Raw genomic sequence first — 22,312 nt, 5'->3', positions numbered from 1 at the left:
CCAACTTTGCTCCAATGGAGCCTTGGCTGCGGGAGGGGAAGAGAGAGACAGAGAGGAAGGAGAGGGGGAGGGGTGGAGAAGCAGATGGGCACTTCTCCTGTGTGCCCTGGCCAGGAATCGAACCCAGGACTTCCGCATGCCAGGCCAACGCTCTACCACTGAGCCAACCGGCCAGGGCCACTGCCATCTTATTCATATTTTTGGTCTCTTCTTCTTTCTTGTCCTTTTAACATTTCTGGTAATACTGGTTTGGTGGTGATGGACTCCTTTAGCTTTCTCTTATCTAGGAAGCAATTTATCTGTCCTTTGATTCTAAATGATAGCCTTGCTGGGCAGAGCCTTGCTTGTAGGTCCTTGCTTTTCATCACTTTGAACATTTCATGCCAATCCCTTCTGGCCTGCAAAGTTTCTGTTGAGAAATCAGCTGATAGCCTTATGGGAGCTTTCTTGAAGGTAACTAATTACTTTTCTCTTGCTTCTTTTAAGATTCTCTTTGTCTTTATCATTTGACATTTTAATTATGATGTGTCTTAGTGTGGGTGAGTTCATCTTATTTGGGACTCTCTATGCTTTCTGGGCTTGTGTATCTATTTCCTTCAGGTTAGAGAAGTTTTCCATTGTTATTTCTTCAAAGAGTTTTTCAATTCCTGGCTTTCTTCCTTCTGGTACCCCTATAATGCAAATGTTGGTGTGCTTGATGTTGTTCCAGATGTCCCTTACATTATTCTCACTTCTAAAATATTCTTTCTTCTTTTTGCTCTTCTGATTGGTACCTTGTCTTCCAAATCACTGTTTCAATTCTCTCCATCATCTATTCTACTATTGATTCCCTCTAAGATATTCTTCATTTCAGTTATTGTATTCTTTTTTTCTGACCAGTCCTTTTTTAATATTTTCTATCTCCATTTTTATGTTGCCTATCTCTTTGTTAAAGTTCTAACTAAGTTCATCTACTTTGCCCTTAAGTTCATTGAGCATCTGTATAACCAGTGTTTTGAACTTTGATCTGGTAAATTGTCTCCATTTTGTCTGTCCTTTTTTCTAAAGGTTTGTTCTATTCTTTCATTTAGGATGTGTTTGTCTCCTCATTTTGGCTGTCTCCCTGTGTTTGTTGCTGTATTTCCTGGTCTTGGTAGAGTGGCACTTGGCAAATTTAGATGTTCCTTTCAAGGTGCAATTTAAATCTCTATAGCATTATGCAGAACTAATGGTTCTTTCTCCATACCCTAAGCACTTTATATATTTCTAGTTAGTGTGACCATATAATTTACCATCCAAACCTGGACATATTGAGAATGAGAGGGGCCAGAAATAACCATTAAGCCAGGACAAGAGGTGTTCCTGATAGAACCGGGAAGTATGGCCATACTACTTTGAATGTAATTATTTATTAACAATATGTTTCTTGTCATTCAACTGTAAAGCTATTCTATATTTGGGCCTTATTTCTCTTAGTTTCCTTCGTTGCATAGAATTGTGCCTAGTACATAGTGGTGGTAGAAGAAATGTTAGTGCCACTTTAAAAATATTCAGTTAATTGCATATCATACTGTCTTGATGTAGAACTGAAATCATCCCATTTGTGGCCTATTATGAGCCATTTTCTCAGTATTACAAATACGGGCAATGAGCATAATTATATGCTTATGTAATGATAATAGCTAGTATTTGCCAGCACTTACCATGTGCCAGGCCCAGAAATAAGAACTTTGCTTGAGTTGTCTCATTGATTTCTCCTAACAATTCTTGGAGAAAAGTACTATTATGGTCTCATTAAATTAGAAGAAAAGACAGGTTTAGAAACATTAAAACTTTGCTCAGGATCACTCAGCTAATTATCCAGTAGAGTTTGAACTCCAGACTCTGACTCCATATACCATCTCTCCTATATGTGACAAATAGCTGATAACAAATTTTATAAAGTAGTTTAAAAAAGTTTAATAGCATACACTTAGGAAAAAATTCATTTGCTTTAAAATTTCTGAAGGAAAAATTTTTTAAGTAAAAGATAGGAAAATCAGACTATGTGGCAGCTACATAAACTCAAGAGTAGAGACAGCAGTTGGTTAGATCCACACACTGCTTATTGTTGTCATTGGTGTTAATGTTTCATTATTTGTTACAATACAAATATGCCATGATATTTTTGTTGAGATAATTTTGTTTATGGACTGGTAAGTATGCAAAACAGTTTCTATTGTACTGTAACAGTTGCCATTTAGTTTTAGTAGTATTTTCAGTATATATTTTATGAAGTGTCTCTTCTTTTTTAAAAAATTTTATTTATTAATTTTTTTAGAGAGAGGAGAAAGAGAGAGAAGGGAGGAGAGGAGCAGGAAGTACTAAGTCATAGTTGCTTCTCATACGTGCCTTGACCAGGAAAGCCTGGGTTTTTTTTGTTGGGTTTTTTTTTTTTTTTTTGTATTTTTCTGAAGCTGGAAACGGGGAGGCAGTCAGACAGACTCCCGCATGTGCCTGACCGGGATCCACCCGGCATGCCCACCAGGGGGCGATGCTCTGCCCATCTGGGGTGTAGCTCTGTTGCAACCAGGGCCATTCTAGCGCCTGAGGCAGAGGCCATGGAGCCATCTTCAGCTTCTGGGCCAACCTTGCTCTGATGGAGCCCTGGCTGCAGGAGGGGAAGAGAGAGACAGAAAGGAAGGAGAGGGGGAGGGGTGGAGAAGCAGATGGGTGCTTCTCCTGTGTGCCCTGGCCGGGAATCGAACCCAGGACTCCTGCATGCCAGGCCGATGCTCTACCACTGAGCCAACCGGCCAGGGAAGCCTGGGGTTTTGAACAGGCGACCTCATTATTCCTGGTTAATGCTTTATCCACTGTGCCACCACAGGTCAGACAAAGTGTCCACTTTCTGTGTAGGTATTCAAGCACATATATGTTATAAAAAAGATGAAAAATCTGAAAATAAATGTTTACATAATGAATATTAATGTTTATGAATAAATGATAGGAAATGTTACTACTTTAGGCATTCACATAAGATGACTGCATTTGTAATTTAAAGGAAGGATTACAAACACATATATCAGGTTCAGAATTTTCTGTTTTGTTTGTCCTAGGAAATTTTTACAATATGCCTTTGAGTTTTACACCAGAAGGTTTCCTCTAGTTCATCACATTATTTCTATTCAGTGAAATAGAATACCAGGATATCATTGATTAGAAAAACTGCATTAAAAATCAAGTTATCACTGTACTCAGGATAACTAGAAATCAAAATGCTTATGTTATGATGTAGATAAGGCTGTTATGGTAAACTGATAGAAATTGAAACCAAGAGGAAATTAAAAAAAAAAAATTGGTCATTTTTTTGTGTGTGACAGAGACAGAAAGAGACAGAAAGAGGGAAAGACAGACTGGAAAGGAGAAATATGAGAAGCATCAGTTCTTCACTGTGGTTCCTTAGTTGTTCATTGATTGCTTTCTCATATGTGCCTTGATGGGGCGGGGGGCTACAGCAGAGTGAGTGACTCCTTGCTCAAGCCAGCAACCTTGGGTTTTCAAACCTGGGTCCTCTGTGTCCCAGTCTGATGCTCTATCCACTGCGCCACTGACTGGTCAGACTGGTCATTTTATTTGTTGCTTTGAACTTTTTATTTTCTTGAGGGACTTAAAATTTTTTTCATTTACTCTAGGCCAGTGGTTGGAAAACTGCGGATCGCGAGCCACATGGGGCTCTTTAGCCCCTTGAATGTGGCTCTTCCACAAAATACTACATGTGGGCCCGTAGGTATGCGCGGGGGTGTTGGTCGGTTGGGCCACGGGAGAAGCAGGAGGAGGGGTGGGAGGTGCTCACGATTCACCTACCAGTTGAGTGGGCCAGTCAGTCAGCAGTCTCATTGTGTGTGGAGTGAAAGAAGATGTAGTGTCGAGGATTGAGAAAGCTATGTTGAGATGGTTTGGACATATAGAGAGGGTGAACGAAAGGAGATAGATGAAACAAATATACGAGTGTGGATGGGAGAGTTGGAAGGGGTCGATCTCAGCAAACGTATCTCAATCAGATTGAGGACGTTTTTAGCAAAGGCCAGTTTAGGAGTACCCTAATTAAGTTAATAACAATGTACCTACCTATATAGTTTAAGTTTAAAAAATTTGGCTCTCAAAAGAAATTTCAACCGTTGTACTGTTGATACTTGGCTCTGTTGACTAATGAGTTTGCCAACCACTACTCTAGGCACTTGGCATATATTAGCTGAACAAAACAAAAAAATCTCTCTCTTGGGGAAGACAGACATTAAATGATAAACATACAAATTTTTAACAGAAGACTTGCAAGGTTAGAAGAGTCATAGGACGAAAAGAAAAGGCAAGGATTGAGAGTTGGGGTTTGGACACTTGCAATTTTCTACAGGGTGGTCAGGCTGAGCATTGTTGTTAAGGTGAGGTATGTGCGGAGTTAAAAGAGGTGAAGGTGGACATTAAGGAAGAAGGTTTTGGCAGAGGAATGGTTCTGGCAAAGGCCCTAAGTAGCAGTCTGTCTGCAGTATTCCAGCAACAATAAGTGGTTGGAGCTGAAGTCAGAAAGAAAGGGAAAAGGCAAAGCCAAGGGCTTAGTAAGTCACTGTAAAGACCCTAGCTTTTTCAAGGAATGAAATAGCCATTGGAGGATTTTGAATAGATGAGGCAGGAGCTGACTTTTCTTGTACAAGGATATTCTCCTTGTTGTTTTTACAACAGACTGATTTAATGATGGGCAGGGAGACCATTTAGTAGGCTATTGAAAGCCAGAGAAGATGGAAGTAATACAAGGTGAAAAGCGGTTTCACCTGATTCTCATTTATAGTATTTTTAAGGTGCAACCAACAACAAGTTTGCTTGACAGACTGGAGGTGAAAATGAGAGAACTAGAGGAGCCAGGAATGATTGCAGCTTTTTCCACCTGAGCAACTAGCCAGGACTCTAGCATGGTCTTAAGTTGCTTTTTGTGCAAGGGAGAACTCTAAACTTAGAGGAAAGAGAAACTACCTGACCTGTGGCGGTGCAGTGGATAAAGCGTCGACCTGGTACGCTGAGGTCACTGGTTCAAATTTCCTGGCTTGCCAGGTTAAGGCATGTAAATGAAGCAAGTACTATGAGTGGAGGCTTCCTGCTTCTCCCCCCTTTCTCACTCCCACTCTCTTTCTCTCTCTCCAAAACTCAATAAAGTCTTGAGAGAGAGAGAGAGAGAGAGAAAGAGAAAGAACACTAACGTTGCACTTATATAACCAATCAAGATGGGGAAGATGTACATTACTACATTACAAGTATTGTCAAGTGCTGGATGCTAAAGAGGGGCCCACCTGTGTGTTTCCGATTTCGGGGATATATGAAATGCACAGGTAAAGGAGTCTCAGAGATCCAGAAGACAACTAGTTTCACATGTTTCAAACGCCAGGTGGATAGATGGTCTTGGCTGAAGGCCAGTTAATGACGGAGTCAACGACTCTGCTGTTACATGAAAAAAAAAAAAAAAAAGCATTTGTCTGATCATATCAGGCATCTCTCAATCGCCACCAAGTGACAGACAACCAGCCATAAAGCTCAGCACCAGCCTCGATCGCCAGGGAGCCTGCGGCTCCTCTTCAAGGGTAGTGACGGACCCTCCGCGCGGTTCGAAGAGGGGTGCGAGCCGCCGCCGCCGCCGCCCGCCGGAGGGTGGGGAGGGCACTCCCGCGCGCTCCCAGCCAGCCGCGGTCACTATCTTCTGGTACTTTCCCGTGAGCGCTCCAACCCGCGACGGTCACACTCCGCTGGCCTAGAAGGGGGTTTCCTAGCCTGCGCTGTTCGGACCTGCGGCGAGTGCCGGCAGAGTCCAAGCCCCGGACCGCAGGGGTCGGGACCAGCGGGTAGGGAGCGGGGCTAGTGCGGCGGCGCTGCACGGCTTCCGGAGCGCGCCCGCCTCTCGCCCCGCCCTCGCCCCGCCCATGCGCGAGCCTGAGCGGGGTGGGCTGGGCCAAGAAGCGGCGAGCGCGACGGGGAGCGCAGCTGCGGGCGTGGGGGCGGTAGGAGCCGTGGAGCCGCCGGGAAGAGTGGCTGCGGCCGGAGCGGGCAGCCGAGACAAAGAAGACGGTGAGTGCGGCGCCTTCCCCGGTTGCCCTCCGACCCCTACTCCTCGCGGTCGCGGCCCGCTGGGCTGGGACCCGAAGCCCCGAATCCCTGCCGCCGAGGGCCCCGGGGGGAGCGCGGCCCGGCCCTGCCTTCCGCGCGCTGCGGGCTGCGGGCTGCGGGCTGCGAGCTGAGCCTGCGGCTCCATTTTCGGGTCTGGGTGAGACCCTGGGCGCGGACCTGCCTCTGCGTTTCTTCCATTGCCTGTGAGGAATGGTTCTGTGCCCAGTTCAGAATCCACGGCCGGCGGGCGGCTGAGGGAGCCAGCGCCGCCGCTGCGAGAGGCAGAGGGAGACTCCCTCCCCCAACTTCGTGGGTCTGGAAGTGGGAGGGCGGCATGGGCCTGGGTCCTCCAGGTGAGGGCTGGGCGCGGCGGGGCGAGGCGGGCACCTCTCGCCCGGTCCCCGATGCTCACCACGGCGTCCGGCGCGTTCCGCCCGCGGTCTCGCGGCGGTTCTGCTGGCCCGGGGCGCCGCGACCCCTCCCCAGAAGAGCTTGGGCTACTCGTACAGGTTGTTTTACTCGCATTTGCTGCCGTAGTTGTGATTTCTGGTAACGGGTGTGGTAGGTAGCGGTTCGCTGATGGCCGCTGTAGTAACTGAAAAGGGGTCCCAGTGGACTGACTCACCGTGTGCACGAAACATCGTTGGGATTCCTCCTTAGCTATTATTTTAAATGATAAGCTTTTGTAGGGGAATTTGATGCTAATGGTCGTTTTCCAGAATTTACGCGTTTTGTTAAAGGGCTTGGCAAAGCGTAGATGCCGAATAAAATATGTAAATGAATGAATCTTGAAAAATCAGACAAAGCTGATCTTATAGATATAGTAAAGTTTAGGTACATACCCTCTTGATTCTAAGGGGAAAGAAAATCTCAAGTAAAATGCTTGTTTTTTGTTTTTACCCAACATATACATACTGTTGATGAGTAATCAGTTATTATTGACCAATATATTACGGACGTAGAAAATATAGAAAACGTGGAATATTTCATCTTGAGGAAAGTTGGTAGACATTTTAAGTTTCCTAAAAATAAGCCTTATTTTTAATTTTCTTTAAAGAGAATGGAGAAGATCAAAGGTGCTTGGATTTTTTTTTTTTTTTTTGAGAACCAACTTTCAATTTCATTATGAATAAAGAATTTCATGTGCTCTTAAGGGACCGTGGTATGATCTCGCATTGCTTTTTGAACAGTGGAGAACTCTAAATTTAGGGTAGGGGGAACTAATGTTGCAATAATATAATTAAACCTCACCATTTACTCAACAGATACTCATTAAGCGCTTATTATATACTCACACCAATGTTGGAGGCTGAGTTTTAGGGGCAAACAAAGCCCACAATTGTTTTTTTGAACTTGAGTGTATAGTTCTTTCCTCGTTATCGATGTTGCAAGTGAGCACTGTCTTGTATCCCAGTGCCTACTTGAAGTTGGGAAAGATGGCAACGAAAGCTGCAGGAAGTGTAGATCCTTAACAGTCTGTTAAAAGGTAACTATGGGGCTGAGGTAATTGGGTTACATTTTCATATTGTCAGTTTAGTAATCTCTTGACAATTTAAAATAAGAGGTGAAAAAGTTTTAACAAACTAATATTTTTGTTCTCTCTCCCATTTTAGATGATTTTGGTATAGTGTATTTATTGCAGGTCTGGTTCTGTTTTCTGTAAATAATCTTTGCTGTGGAACATTTTCTATTTTTAAAAATATCCAAGGAGAAACAGTAGTGTTTTTTTTTAATAAATTTTTTTTAAATTTAATTTAATTTAATTTTTTTTTGTATTTTTCTGAAGCTGGAAATGGGGAGAGACAGTCAGACAGACTCCGCATGCGCCCGACTGGGATCCACCCGGCACGCCCACCAGGGGGCGACGCTCTGCCCCTCCGGGGCATCGCTCTGTTGCGACCAGAGCCACTCTAGCGCCTGGGGCAGAGGCCAAGGAGCCATCCCCAGCGCCCGGGCCCTCTTTGCTCCAATGGAGCTTTGGCTGCGGGAGGGGAAGAGAGAGAGAGAGAGGAAGGAGAGGGGGAGGGGTGGAGAAGCAGGTGGGCGCTTCTCCTGTGTGCCCTGGCTGGAATCGAACCCGGGACTTCTGCACGCCAGGCCGACGCTCTACCACTGAGCCAACTGGCCAGGGCCAAATAAGAAATGTTTTTAAATAAAGCACCTTTTCAGAAATTTTATTTTGACTTTATTCACCATGTACAAATAATATAGTATTGACTTGATAGTGCTAAAAAGGGAAGAATTTAGTAATTTGTGGTTCCATATTTGGAGTCTCCCTAGTATTACAAGTGTGATTAAAAGAAGATGGGACTTGCAGTATTGTGTTTATTAATTCTGAACATACATGATTTAAAAAAAAAATACTATTTGGCCTCTTCAGAAGTCCAAATGAATGTGCTCCAAAGTCAATCCTAATCATGACAAAATAAGTAGATTAATAATTTTTTTTACAGATAGCTTTTGAATTTAAAATGTATCCTTTTGACTTACCAATGTTTATAAGGTAGTGTATACATTCAAGTAGAACTTTCAGATCTTTAGACTTACTTTTAGCTTTTTATAGTTCCTAGGAATAATAATAATAAGGGAAGAAATACCTCAATTTTTAGTAGTAGAGAGTTGTGATAGCTTTTCTTTAAATGTACATTTTTTATAGAAAGAGTTATTTGACAATATACTTCTGATAGTCTGGTGTTGATGAGAGATCTCACAATAAGTGATAATTGTGATGATGAAGAACAGTATCTCTCTTTAAAAAATCATGAAAATTAAGCCCTGGCCGGTTACCTCGGCTGGTTGGAGCGTTGTCCCTGTGCATGGAGGTTGCTGGTTTAATTCCCCATTAGGGCACATACAGGAGCAGCTCGGTCTTCCTGTCTCTCTCTCTCTCTCTCCTTGCCGCTCAAAAATATGTATACATAAAATAAAAAGAACAATATAAGCAAGCTGTGATACGGTGAATAACAAATGCTTGACATATTTTATTTGGATAAGAACTTCATTAGAGTTCTTGACAGTCAACAGCATTGGCACATGCTAAAATAGATTTTCCAAGATGCTAGAACCCATGATGACTAATTTTTTGCATCTTGAAAAAAATACTGAAAGTGTTTTCAAAGTATACCTACCTTGGAGTAGTTCATAATGTTTTAAAGCTAAATAAATTTTAGGACCCTCCTATTTTATAATTGTTTGAATATTTGAAATGTTGGTTCTTCATCAGGATGTGTGTATATTTGGGGGAGAGGGGCTCCTTTTTGTAAGGCCCTTTAGAATGATGTAGTAAGTGTTTCTTTTATCAGGTGTGATTAATAAAGTGGTTAAGAATGATGCTGATGGGGCACATTGCAGCTGTGCCCTTATTTGCTTGTATAGATTGTGAGAGAGCATCAGTTAGCATTTATAGAAAACATTTCCAAGTGCTCTATAACTCACTTCTCACATTTATTCTCTAATATAGATAGCTATTGCCTTTTTTTTTTTTTTTTTTTAAATCCAGAAAGTGTATAGGTTTCTCATCTTTTTCGGATGAGTCAGTAATTTTGTTAAGGCTTTGTAGGATTTTTCTCACAATTACAAATGCATATTGATTTTGATCTGTTACAATGTTCTTTATATATATATATATATACATACATACATATATATATTTGAGGTTTCATTCATTTTAGAGAGATGAGAGAGAGAGAGAGAGAGAGAAAGGGGGGGGGGAAGAGCAGGAAGCATCAACTCTTGTATATGCCTTGACCAGGCAAGCCCAGGGTTTCCAACAGTGACCTCAGTGTTGTAGGTCGGTGCTTTTATTATTCCAATGTTCTTAATGTCAGTTCTCATGAAAGAAATATTTTAACATTTTTTTGAATGTTGAGTTTCAGTAATGTTTTAGATCTCTCTCAGAGGGGGCATTATGGGTTATGTGCATTCTTGAGAGAAACTGCATGAAACGTGCTTATCTTTACTACTTACTGGTGAGCTGAGGACATTTATTCTGATTTTTTTCCATATTACTTGGGACAACTTGGAATTTGACTTATTAATAATTAACTTTATGTGTCCTGCTTCCTCAGTTCAAAGCTTAAGTATACTTGAACCTTTCTTTAATACTGTACTAGCAAATAATGAGCAGGGTAGGATTTAGCTGAAACTGCTCTGGGGTCCTATCCAAAGGGACCTGGAAGCCAAAGACTTGGTAATAAATTGTCTTTATCCTGACTCTAAAATATTTGTAAGTGTATTTTAGTCAAAATGGATTTTGGTAAAACAAACTCCCTGTTTTTCCTAGAAAGCATTAGATAGCTCCATGTTAAACTTAGGTGACTTTGAAAATGACCAAATGATGAGACTATTTCTGTTTTGTGGTTTACCCTCTTAGAAATTCACGTTAATGTTTCTTATCAAATCTTTATGATTGAATATTTGTAAGCATCTGTACTAAAACAAAACCCACTTTCATTTGATTTAATCTATTATCACATTTTGTTTAATAAAGCAAAAATGAATTTATTATATATTCAGCATTGTATATATTTTGTACCTGTATGTAGTGGGAACGCCTGGATATTTGAGGAAGTGATGTGTTCAATTGACTGGACTTGATACAAGTTTAGGCAGTTAATGACTTTCTCTCACCATATTTTGGAACCCTCCCTGTAGATTAAATCTTTCCTCAAGCTCTTAGCAAGATTAGATAGCCTTTCTAGTTATTTTTATTTTATTTACTTATTTAATTAATTTTTACAGAGACAGAGAGAGAGTCAAAGAGAGGGATAGATAGGGACAGACAGACAGGAACAGGGAGAGATGAGAAGCATCAATCATCAGGAGTCGGGAACCTATGGCTTGGGAGCCAGATGTGGCTCTTTTGATGGCTGCATCTGGCTCACAGACAAATCTTTAATTAAAAAAATAACGTTAAAAATATAAAACATTCTCATGTATTACAATCCATTCATTTCCTACTGCTCATGTTCATGGTTGTAGATGGCTGGAGCTAATCACAGCTGTCCTCCGGGACAACATGAAATTTTTATTGGATAAAGCCTAACATACCTGGGTCGTTGTATGGCTCTCACGGAATTACATTTAAAAATATGTGGCATTTATGGCTCTCTCAGCCAAAAAGGTTCCCGACCCCTGCCTTAGTTGTTCATTGATTGCTTTCTCATATGTGCCAGTGACCTTGGCTCCAAGCTGGTGAGCTTTGATCAAACCAGATAAACCCGCGCTCAAGCTGGTGACCTCAGGGTCTCGAACCTGGGTCCTCTGCATCCCAGTCTGATGCTCTATCCACTGCGCCACCGCCTGGTCAGGCTCTAATTATTTTTAGGTAATAAAAAGTGTTTTGATTGCTTGTCAATATTAGCCTTATTTTAGTCCTTAGAAGATACAGTTCAGTATAATAATAAGTGTTCAAACTCTTACACAATTTAGAACTTTTCTTTCCTAGCTCAGAACTGATTCAGGCCTAGGAAGTCTGCTTTGGAGGAAGAGTCTTAGGCTTCTCTTTTTTTGTTGTTCTTTGCTTCTCCACTTCAGTATGCCATCCTTACCTGTCTAGGGTCCAGTTCAGTGGGGAAAGGTATGGTTTTAACATGGCTCATGCTGTTGTAATCTGGCATGGGTGCCTTCAGTTGGTCAGGTGTTTAAAGCTGACTCTTTTCCCAGGAGTACTGGAAATGGTTTTCTTGGGGACTCAATGTCTAGAAACCTCTAGCACCAATTCCTGTGATGTCATTGTTCTGTTCCAGTCCAGCCTTCTAGTTTTCCTCCTCTGCAGGCTTACTCAGGGAGGGGTTTTGCTTTAGTCCTTAAGGTAGTTCTTGAGCATTTTAACCAGACCTGGCTATACTTCATTAAGGTTGTTTAATACTACGTGGTTCAAATGTTTTACCAGGGCCTCATCTCTCATCTGATTTTCCAGCTCATTCTGTCCAGTACCCTCACTGGAATAGTACTTCTGTGTCTGGGGCTACGATTCATTGCTGCTACCACCTTTTTGTTGTTCCATAGTCCACTGTTATGATTTCTCCATGCACACACCCTCAGTTCCCTGGCTGTGCTTCTCCTTCCATTGTAGTCTTCTGGAAACCTTCAGTTCACCGTCTAGTCTGGCCTGCACCTGGCACAGTGTGCCTTGAGACCATGCTGACCTGGTCTCCTTTTAAATTCATGACACTGACTTCAGGAGGGCCTTTCCTGCTGCCCATGGTCACTCTCCCACTCCCCTGAATGACTGCTTTACACCTCTCTCCTCAGCACTACTTTTCTCTTCTTCATTTTTAGCTGGTGTCCATGTTTCCTGTGTATTAAAAATGAAAGCAATCAGAAGAAAACCTTTGCATGTCTCCTTGCACCTGCACACATACTCTGCATTTCCTTTTGTGCTGTGACCATTGCCTTTGCTCTTACCCTTGATTCTTAAGTTTCCTTTTCTTGGCAGGGACTTTGCATTGCTTTAGTGTTTCCCACCTCACCTGCCTGCTAGCCAGCCAGTGTGTGACATCATCAGTGTTTCCCATTTCTACTGAAATATTTTATATGCTGAACTATTGCTCATCTTTAAAAACAACAACAAAAATCTCCCTAACACATCTTTCTTCAGCCTCCTCTCTCTAAAAGAATGATTTTAATCCCCAGTACTCCCAGTCTCTTTTGGATCCCCTACAGTCAAGTTTATTCTTTTCTACTCCACTAGACCTGCTCCTACTGAGATTACTAATGACTTCCTTGGTAATAAATTCCCTAGTGCCCAGTCCTAATCTCACTGAAAGTAGCAGCAACAGCAGAATTTGATGTGGTCGATAATTTCTCTTCTTCAAAACCTTTCTTCTTTGCTTCTGAGATATTTTGATTATCAGTTTCTTTTGCTGATTCCTTTTTGTTGCCCCAACTTTTATAATACAAGGCTGTGTCCCAGAGCTCCACCTTTAGACTGCTTCTCTATTTATATGTATTCTGTGAACTCACCCTGTCTATTCTCGAGCTGGAATTATTATATATTTCAAACTAAAAATGTTATTTTTAGTCTGGTTCTCTTTCCCACTTCCAGACTTATATACGTAACTGCCTAGTCAACATTTCCAATTAGCCATCCTGTCAAAACTGAACTACTCATCCTCCTCTCTCCCTCTCCCATCCCAGCATTCCTTCTCCAGTCTTTGTCGTAACGTTAAATGTCGGCTGCATCTTTCACTTGCTCTGGCTGAAACTTCATAGACATTCTCTTCCTATACTCCATATCTAGTTCAGAATAATATAGCATGAAAGTATGATCTTTATCTACCTTCCACTCTACCTTGAGAATAAATGTAACCACAACTTGCTGTCTTCAGCTGCTACTGCCCTCCCTTGCCTGTGTTATTTTAGGCATCTCCTTTCTAGTTTCTCTGCTGCTTTTGCTCTTTCCTGTTCTCACACAGAAACCAGGATTATCCTTTTGAAATGAAAGCCCGATTATTTTACTCCTATGTTCAGAACACTTCAGTGGCTTTCCATGTCATTTAGAATAAAAGCCAGACTACAAGAGTGTGGACATGCCTTCTGTTATCTCTCTCTCCTGCCTCTTGCACTGCATGTCTTCCTGGTTCCTTCTTCGCCTGCTCCTCTCCAGGTACATAGGTTTCTGAAGTTTCTTAAACCTGCCAAACACAGCCTTGTTCTCGCATCCTTAGTGGAAGAACTTTGTTTAATACACTGCAGAATCTCCAGTATTCATAACAGTGGCTGGCACATGGAGGGTCTCACATCTGCTGACTAAATGGCTCTCCTCTTGTTATTCATGTCTTTGATAACAGCTTATATGTATGTATGTTTCTGTAACTAAAAGTGTTTCACCAAACCATAAATTCTCATAAGAATTAGATAAAGATAAATCTTTATTATTATTCGGCTTAAGTGTCTGTTTGTCGCTGATAGCTTATTGGTTGCTTGCGTAACTGTACTATCCAATGGGGTGAGGTTGCCACGGCTGAACGCAAATTGAGTGGGTCAGGGGGAAGGTGAACATTTGTTTGCATTGGCAATCATCTGCTTTTGAAACAATTTAAGGCTGAATGCAAATTGAGCGTGTCAGGGGGAAGGTGAACATTTGTTTGCATTGGCAATCATCTGTTTTACATAAAAACTACGTCTTAACGTAATTTTTTTTAAGAATGCCTCCTAGAAAATACAGCACTGAAGAGGAGAGAAAAGGAGCTAAAGCTGCACAAAAACGGCTTTCTCGACAAAAAGAAACCACTGAGCAGAGAAAGACAAGGCTTGCTTCAGTCGCAGAGCAAATGCGTCTTTCTAGGCAAAATGAGACTGATGAGCATAGAGAAACAAGGCTTGCCTCAGATGCAAGACAAAAAAGCCTGTCTCGACAAAATGAGCCCCTTGAACAAAGGCAGGAGAGAAATGCAAAAAAACGACAGAGTAATGCTGACCGAAACGCAAAAAGGATTAAAACATATTTAAATCACCTTTATTTATTGAGCTAGCGGTGGCTCTTAAGAAATGTACCGCCAGTGGTTTCCTTCATTGCACTCTACTTTAAGCAATTAAGCAAGTAGAAGGAGGAAATCCCGTGGGGCACTAAGCAAAGGGGCGTCCTCACCGCCTGCCCTGGGTAATTCAGTTTGAACTAGCAGACACCTTTGCACAAATCATTTTAATTATAATTTATAATATCTAGAACAGCGGTCATTTCGTATGTAAGAGGATAAGTTTCACATCCATTTTTGTATATGGAAAGTAAAAATACACAAGAAAACTAAGGGTCAGAGGAGGTAGGAAAGGGACAGAGAGAGGCAAGCAAGGTAAACGGAATAAAGAAAACCAAAGTCTGATTTGGAAGTAGGGTGACAACATTGAAAAATAAAATCAGTTCTTGGCTTGTCCCATATTTTAGGCTGTTTCTGAGTTCTGAGTGCTGCTGATTTACACGGACTTAGTGAGTTGGACTATATTATTTGTATATTTCTTTTATAAGGAATATGGGCTCCATTGAGATTGGGAGCCAAAGCTTAGTTGCTGTTCTGTTTCCTTCCCTTCCCTTCTTTTTTTTTTTTTTTTTTGCAAGAGAGACAGACACATGGGAAGGGAGAGAGATGAGAAGCATCAGCTCATTCTTGCAGCACTCTAGTTCATTGATTGCTTTTCATGTGTGCCTTGACCAGAGAGGTCAAACTGAGCTAGTGACCCCACGCTCAAGCCAGCGACCTGTGCTCAAGCTGGTTGGTGACTCAGGGTCTCAAACGTGGAACCTCAATGTCTCAGGTCCAGGCTCTATCCACTGTGCCACTACCAGTCAGGTGCTGTTCTAGTTCTTAAATAGAAATAGAAAAGCCGTTACTATTACTAAGAAAGTAATTTACCTGATTATATTCTAGCATTTCTTATTTTTTGGTGAAAAGCTCAAATGGAAGTTTCATTGTTTTTAGGGAGGAATTTCAGTGTTCAAAAATTTGTTAATATGCCTTGTCCTCTCAGTACTGTACTGTTTAACTGTACTGTTTACTTCCCTCCTCAAAAATTGCAGGGGCATTCTTTGTATTTCTCTGGTAAGTGAGCAACTAGCTACATCATTGTATACAATTCTGTGGAGTATAATATTATATGCCTATAAATATTTGTGCTCTTAAGTGAAAAATGCTTGAATATATTTAAGTGTTTTTTTAAAACTGCAGTTAACTGATATTTAGGTGGGAAATGAGAGTGCAAGGGAAATTAATTAAATGTAAACTCTCAGCATTTTATTCTGCTGAGACAAGATTTTTTAAACTTTTTTTTCTAAGCTATAGGTTTCATTTCCTGTTGGTTGATTTTAAAAAAACCTTTAAATAAATTGTTGAAATAGGTGGTTTAGTAGTTCCTGAATGAATAGATAATTATTTATATGTAAGCATAAATTTTTCTCTATGAACCAGTATAAACATTTCCCTATTTTTGTTCATTATACAGTAATTTATGACTTGGTTGACTTGTGTTATAGACTTTTCATGTAGCCTTAATGTGGACTTAATTTTTGTGGCCATAGAGGTGTGGATATGTATGTGTTTATATACACATATATAACTTTATATGTTTGTTTATATATATGTAACTTTAAAGAGATTTGTGTATGTTTATAGTTTTTTGGATGCAAATATAATTTAAAGTTGCATATGCTTTCTGTTTTACTTTAGCTCCTAAGCAATATTGATGTTAGATTTGTTATTTTTCTTTCACATTAAAATATAAAATTAAAATATAAAAAATTTGCATTAAAAAACGTCAATTATAATTTTTTAAAAGTTTATACACAGTGTTTAGTCATTTTGGATGAGACACTACTAATGTTTGCCTGTGGTTTTGAATTAATCTATTTTGTAGATTAATTAGGTCATCTTCATTAGAATTTGACATTGACCTACCTGAATTCATGTTAGCATTTCATATTTGAAATACCATTCTTGGATTAATAAAATTTTTATTTCTGAGCTGACGTACAGTCCTACTATTAAGTTTATTTTAGCTATATCCATAATTTGAGACCTACCATACCTACCATGTTTTAACTTTGTAATGTTCTGAATAGATTGTGAAGCAACCAAAATTATCCTTTTGAGAGAAAAGGGAATACAATTAATTGGCTGTGACCTAAGTCTCATAAGGGGTCATTAAAATAATGCATTAAAGTATGTGCATTTATCAAACTACTCTTCCCAATTCCCTGAGAATAAAAAAAAAACCTAGAATCACCCAGAAAATACAAATTCACAGTCTTTCTGATGTGGCCTTGACAACTCTGTGGACTGCCTCTACCTTTGTGCATTACTCCTAGCCACAAGCACCTCAGTTTCTCACACATGCCATGCTTGCTCTTGCCTTATGGTTTTTAGAGACAAGTTGTTTCTGTTCCCTCAGGTCTTTGCAAGTTTGGTCCCTTATCTTTAAGATCTCAGCTTAAATATTACCTCATTTCTTAACCACTCAGTTTAAGATAGCCACTATCACTGTTTTACTTTCTTCGTAGCATTTGTCGGTCCTTGAAATTATGTATTTTTTATTTCTTTGTTGTGTCCCCAAATACGTAGATTATAATAGATCTCCTGTCTTGTTCCCTGCTGTCCACATGACCTGAACAATACCTGGCACCAAATAAGTGTGAAAAAAGTGATGAGTGAATGAAACAAGGTACCAGTCTCATCTAGTATTTCTTGTGAATGAATTTTAGTGTGCTTATTTTATATATATATATTTTAAGATACTGATTTTAGAGAGAGGATAGAGAAAAAGACGAGAGCAGAGGTAGCAGGAAGCATCAGCTCTTAATAGTACAGTAGTTGCTTCTTGTTTGTGCCTTGACTGGGCAGCCTGGGGTTTTGAACTGGCGACTGCATTCCAGGTCGATGCTTGATCCACTGTACCACAGGCCAGGTGTGTACTGATATATTTAAGTGTAAAAGTGTATTCCTTCTAACCCACGAAAATAGGAAACTGGATCATTCGGACAAAAGCCTTTCAAAGCCTGTTTTGAAAAAATAGAGACAATTGGGGAACTGCTGTGAATCTTAGATCAGAGTATTGAGTGGAACAGGTGGTGTTGGAGCTCGTGAGCTGGCTCTGTATCTCCCTGCAACTCTGTGTTCAGTGATATCATATTGGCATCTTGCAGCTGGCCATAGTGGGACTGTTTGACAACATGGGAATCAGCAGAAGATATAAATCAGGACCTTTGTTCCAGAGAGGTGGTTGTTAAATACACTATTAATTAGCAGACCCCTGGGAGGAACCATATGAAATTGTTTCTATAGGCAGAAAATGCTTGAATATGGGCAATTTCTTATGGTTTAACGTAGTCAACTTACTTATTTTGAGTTAATGATAATTTCTTCATGGGAGTTGATGAAATTATCTCAGTGTTTTCTTTACTTTGTTTTTTCAAAGTTGCAGTCACTTCACATCTGATAATTCTAAAGTCATTTAATGTGTAAAAATCGGCTATTTATATATGTTTGTGTGTTCACTGCTTAACTGTACACTTAATTGTTTAACTAGTTCTTTCCAAAGAAGGCGCAGAGGACTTTAAGATGCCTCTGAGGCTGTTCTTGACATTGTTACTGATTGTTAAGTCTATTGAAAGGTGTTCCTTTTCTGGTGAAGAAAGAACTAATTCAATTTGAGTCATATATTATTAGATATATAGATATATCTATATGTACATTTTTTTTCCTTTTTAAGTGAGAGGAGGGAAGGTAGAGAGATGGATTTCTGCATGTGCTCTGACCAGTACACCCAGCCAAACCCCCACCTGGGGCCAATGCTCAAATCAACTGAGCTATTTTTAGTACCTGAGGTTGACATGCTCAGACCAACCAAGCTATCCTCAGTGCCCGGGGCTAACATTCGAACCAGTGGAGCCATTGGATGCTATAGGGAAGAGAGAGAAAAGGGAAAAGGGAGAGGGAGAGAAGCTGATGGTCGCTTCTCTGTGTGCCTTGACCAGGAATTAAACCTGAGTTGTCTGCATGGCCACGGCGATGCTCTATCCACTGAGCAAACTGGCCAGGGCCAGATAGTTTTTTTCATTTTCAGAAATTTCTTTACATAAATACACCTGAGTTCAGTTCTTTGGTTTTTCCTGGCATTTTTTTTTCCTTTTTTTACACATTAATATCCTCTAAGTAGTCTACTCTTTCTGATCATTTACTCTGTGCTCTGTGAAGTCTTCTATTAATCATTGTCTCTAAGTCTGAAATGATTTTGACTCTTTTGAAATTTCAGTAGTTTTCCCTACTGTATTTTCTATGATTGCCTAGACATCCCAGGGCATTGCCCACTTCTACCTCCTCCCAGTTCTATAAAGATATGTACCATTCTCCTATCTGAGGAAATTAATTGTTCAAAAATTGAACTTGATTGGTTCAGGTGATTTCCCTTACATTTTTTTTTTTTTTTTTTTGTATTTTTCTGAAGCTGGAAACGGGGAGGCAGTCAGACAGACTCCCGCATGCGCCCGACCCGGATCCACCCGGCACACCCACCAGGGGGCGATGCTCTGCCCATCCGGGGTCGCTCTGTCGCGACCAGAGCCACTCTAGCGCCTGGGGCAGAGGCCAAGGAGCCATCCCCAGCGCCCGGGCCATCTTTTGCTCCAATGGAGCCTCAGCTGCGGGAGAGGAAGAGAGAGACAGAGAGGAAGGAGAGGGGGAGGGGTGGAGAAGCAGATGGGTGCCTCTCCTGTGTGCCCTGGCTGGGAATCAAACCTAGGACTTCCGCACACCAGGCCGACGCTCTACCACTGAGCCATCCGGCCAGGGCCTCCCTTACATTTTTTAAGCAATATTTGCATTTGTTAACTGAATAAGTGTATTTGAACTGATATTGAATTAAAATATACTGCCTAGATTTCTTATGCTTTAACTCCTCTAGATCTGTCTCTAATGCACAAGGATTGGGAAAAAAATAGCTTGTGTTAAATGCAGAAAATCACATATGCTAAAGAAAAAAGCATCCATAATCCTACTACCCTAAGATAACCACTAATGTTTTGATGAATGTCCTTCCAGAAAAATCAATAAATAAGTGTTTTTTCACAAAAGATCTTAGCACACATACTACTGTGTAATATCTCACTTTAGCAAATATCGTGATCTTAATAGCATTGCTTTTTATTACTTTACTTTGAAAGGATCTTACTAGAAAGTGAAAGTTTTGTTGGACAGAGGGTAAAGCTGTCAGTAAAGTTGTGATTAAAAACAATGATGTTTATGGAGGGTAGAATGTGGCAAGTCACCTCGAGACAAGAAGTACTTCAGCAGTAATTTTTTCTTAAGAGCGCTTTTACCATTGCACAATAGCCTGATTGTAGTATACCACCAGCTAAGGAGAACAGTGCATGACTCTATGTACAGTAGAAATATTTTAATAATAGCTCCAGGGTAAGATAAGGGGTTGTAGACAAGTTTGTATTTTTTGGTCTGCCTCAAGTCATACTGATGCCTTAATATTAAAATAATTTTGTAAGAAAAATGTGTTTTATTGAAGACCTTCATCTATCCAAATTATGACACTTTTATTAGATATTGCCATCCTTTTTCTATGTCAAAATGAGTGGAGGTACTCTTGAAAAAAGAAAATTTTAGTATAAGAGTTCTCATATTTATTTATTTATTTATTTATTTATTTTCATTTATTCATTTTAGAGAGGAGAGGAGAGACAGAGAGAGAGAAGGGGGGGAGGAGATGGAAGCATCAACTCCCACATGTGCCTTGACCAGGCAAGCCCAGAGTTTTGAACCAGCGACCTCAGCATTTCCAGGTCGGCACCCTATCCACTGTGCCACCACAGGTCAGGCTCATATTTATTTTTATTTCATGAATGTGTAAATTCTTGTGAAAGAGTCCAGAATATATTTGTGAACTGCATCCTTTGGAAATCAGTCCCAATCTTGTCAAGTAGTTGTTTGGGTCTTAGAGTTTTTAAAGTTAATCAAGGGTCCTTTAAGGGTTGTATAATTGAAATGACTTTCCTGTTACCACAGTGGAATCCATTAGTAGGGTAGAGTAGATGGCTCATTTCTTGCCTTATTTTGATTGTTCTTGACCTTGTCTTGTGCTGCGTTAATTTACTGTTTGCTCGCAGCCTCTGCAGTCTTTATCTCTTCTGAGTATCTAAAGTTGCCATTTCTCTACCCTGCATTGGTACTTCCTAGATGGTGCAGATATTGCTGAACACATTTCCCATGTGGTAAAGAAGAATAAAAAGCAATGTAGTTGATGTGGCCTTTCTAAGAGATAGGCAGTTATTGTCTAGAGTGGAGACTGGCAGTCAGTTCCTAAATAAATGTCTCACCTAGTGATTCCTCATGTGATTTTTAGGCAGACTCCCCATATGCACCCTGCCCGGATCTACCTTGCAAGCCCCCTACTGAGTGATGTTCTGCCCATCTGGGGCCAGTACTCAGCACACCTCACCCAAGGTGAGGTCATGGAGCCATTCTCAGCACCCCAGACTCCGTTGCTCTAACCAATCAAGCCATGGCTGCTGGCGGGGAAGAGACAGAGACAGAGATGGGGGCGGGAGGAGGGGAAGGGGGGCTGGGAGAAGCAGATGATCGCTTCTCCTGTGTGCCCTGACCAGGAATCAAATCTGGGACTTCCACACACTGGACCAATACTCTACCACAGAGCCAGCTGGCCAGAGCTCCTCATGTGTTGGTAAATGGATATGCATGTGTCTTGTGCCTCTGCTTGTTGGAAGGTAAAGTGAATCTTGATGTAAATTCAAGGAAAGTACTTCGAATTATTTCATATATTTTGCTGTTTTAAAAAATTGATATTAAAAATTTCATTTCAGAGGGAATTTTTAGCCTCCCATTTTTGTATTTATTTTGTGAATAATGGTATTTTCTTTGCAAATGGTACATACACACAAAGGAAGCTTAGAACTTAGTCACACAGAAAGTGGAAGAACTGGTAATCTTTGAATTTTTTAGTCAGTGAGCTTGGGAAGTGGCAGGAAAAATAGGATCTTTGAAATCAGGCACACCGCAGTTTGATCTCTCACTTGGCCACATATCTGCTGTATAGCAAGCCCTGACTTTTGGTGATTTTTATTTTCTTTTGAGGTAAGAGGCTTGTTAGGAATAAATGAGGTACACATGAAGCTCTTGGTTTGTAGCAAGTGTTAATAAATGTCTCGTTTTCTTTCTACTCCATATTGTAGGACATTTCACTTGAAAATGAATTTCAGTCAGGAAACTGGAAATATGTAAATATATAAGCAGGTGAACTCATATTTGTAATGTCCTTTACTCTGCTTGTCTGATGAGGAGAGTGGCTCTTGAGACTGTTTAATGTACTTTGATGTCAAGACAAGTTTTAAAGCTGAAGTAGAACTAAGGATGAGTTAATTACTACTGACCAGAATGATAAGAAAGTAACTAATTTTTGTGTTTTCTAAGAAATTGAAGCACTTGTGTATAATAAAACAATTGTATATATAAATATGTCTGTTTTAAAGGCTAAGAATTACAAAAGAAAAATATGACTAAAATATGAGGAAAAAGTGTTCAACTCAAATAAGGCTCCTCTTATCAGATTTAACATTTACTAAGTGGTGCTAATTCACCTGAGTACTCTGAGTCAGGTACTAAATAAATTGCTGGACAGAGTATAAATCCATAGAACCCTTTTGAAAAGCCATTTGGCATATATCAAAGCGTAGTGAGTAGTATTTCTG

At 40.5% G+C, this 22,312-nt stretch overlaps 1 protein-coding gene across 2 annotated transcripts in view; it reads left to right on the top strand.

The window, feature by feature from the left end:
• The first annotated feature begins 428 nt into the window (after positions 1-428).
• The window catches only part of CDC42SE2 (CDC42 small effector 2), a 140,554-nt gene continuing 118,670 nt past the window's right edge, over positions 429-22,312 (top strand). Inside the window, exon 1 of one of the 2 annotated variants that reach the window (XM_066388188.1) lies at positions 429-453. The gene's annotated coding sequence lies outside the window, so the exon portion shown is untranslated. Of the gene's footprint in view, positions 454-5,913; positions 6,070-22,312 lie in introns of those variants that run through there. The other variant, XM_066388187.1, reaches the window with a different exon arrangement.

Source organism: Saccopteryx leptura, chromosome 6 (genome assembly GCF_036850995.1).
Source record: "Saccopteryx leptura isolate mSacLep1 chromosome 6, mSacLep1_pri_phased_curated, whole genome shotgun sequence".
NCBI lineage: Eukaryota > Metazoa > Chordata > Mammalia > Chiroptera > Emballonuridae > Saccopteryx > Saccopteryx leptura.
The sequence above is the reverse complement of the archived record's forward strand: the minus strand, read 5'-3'. Positions and strand labels throughout refer to the sequence as shown.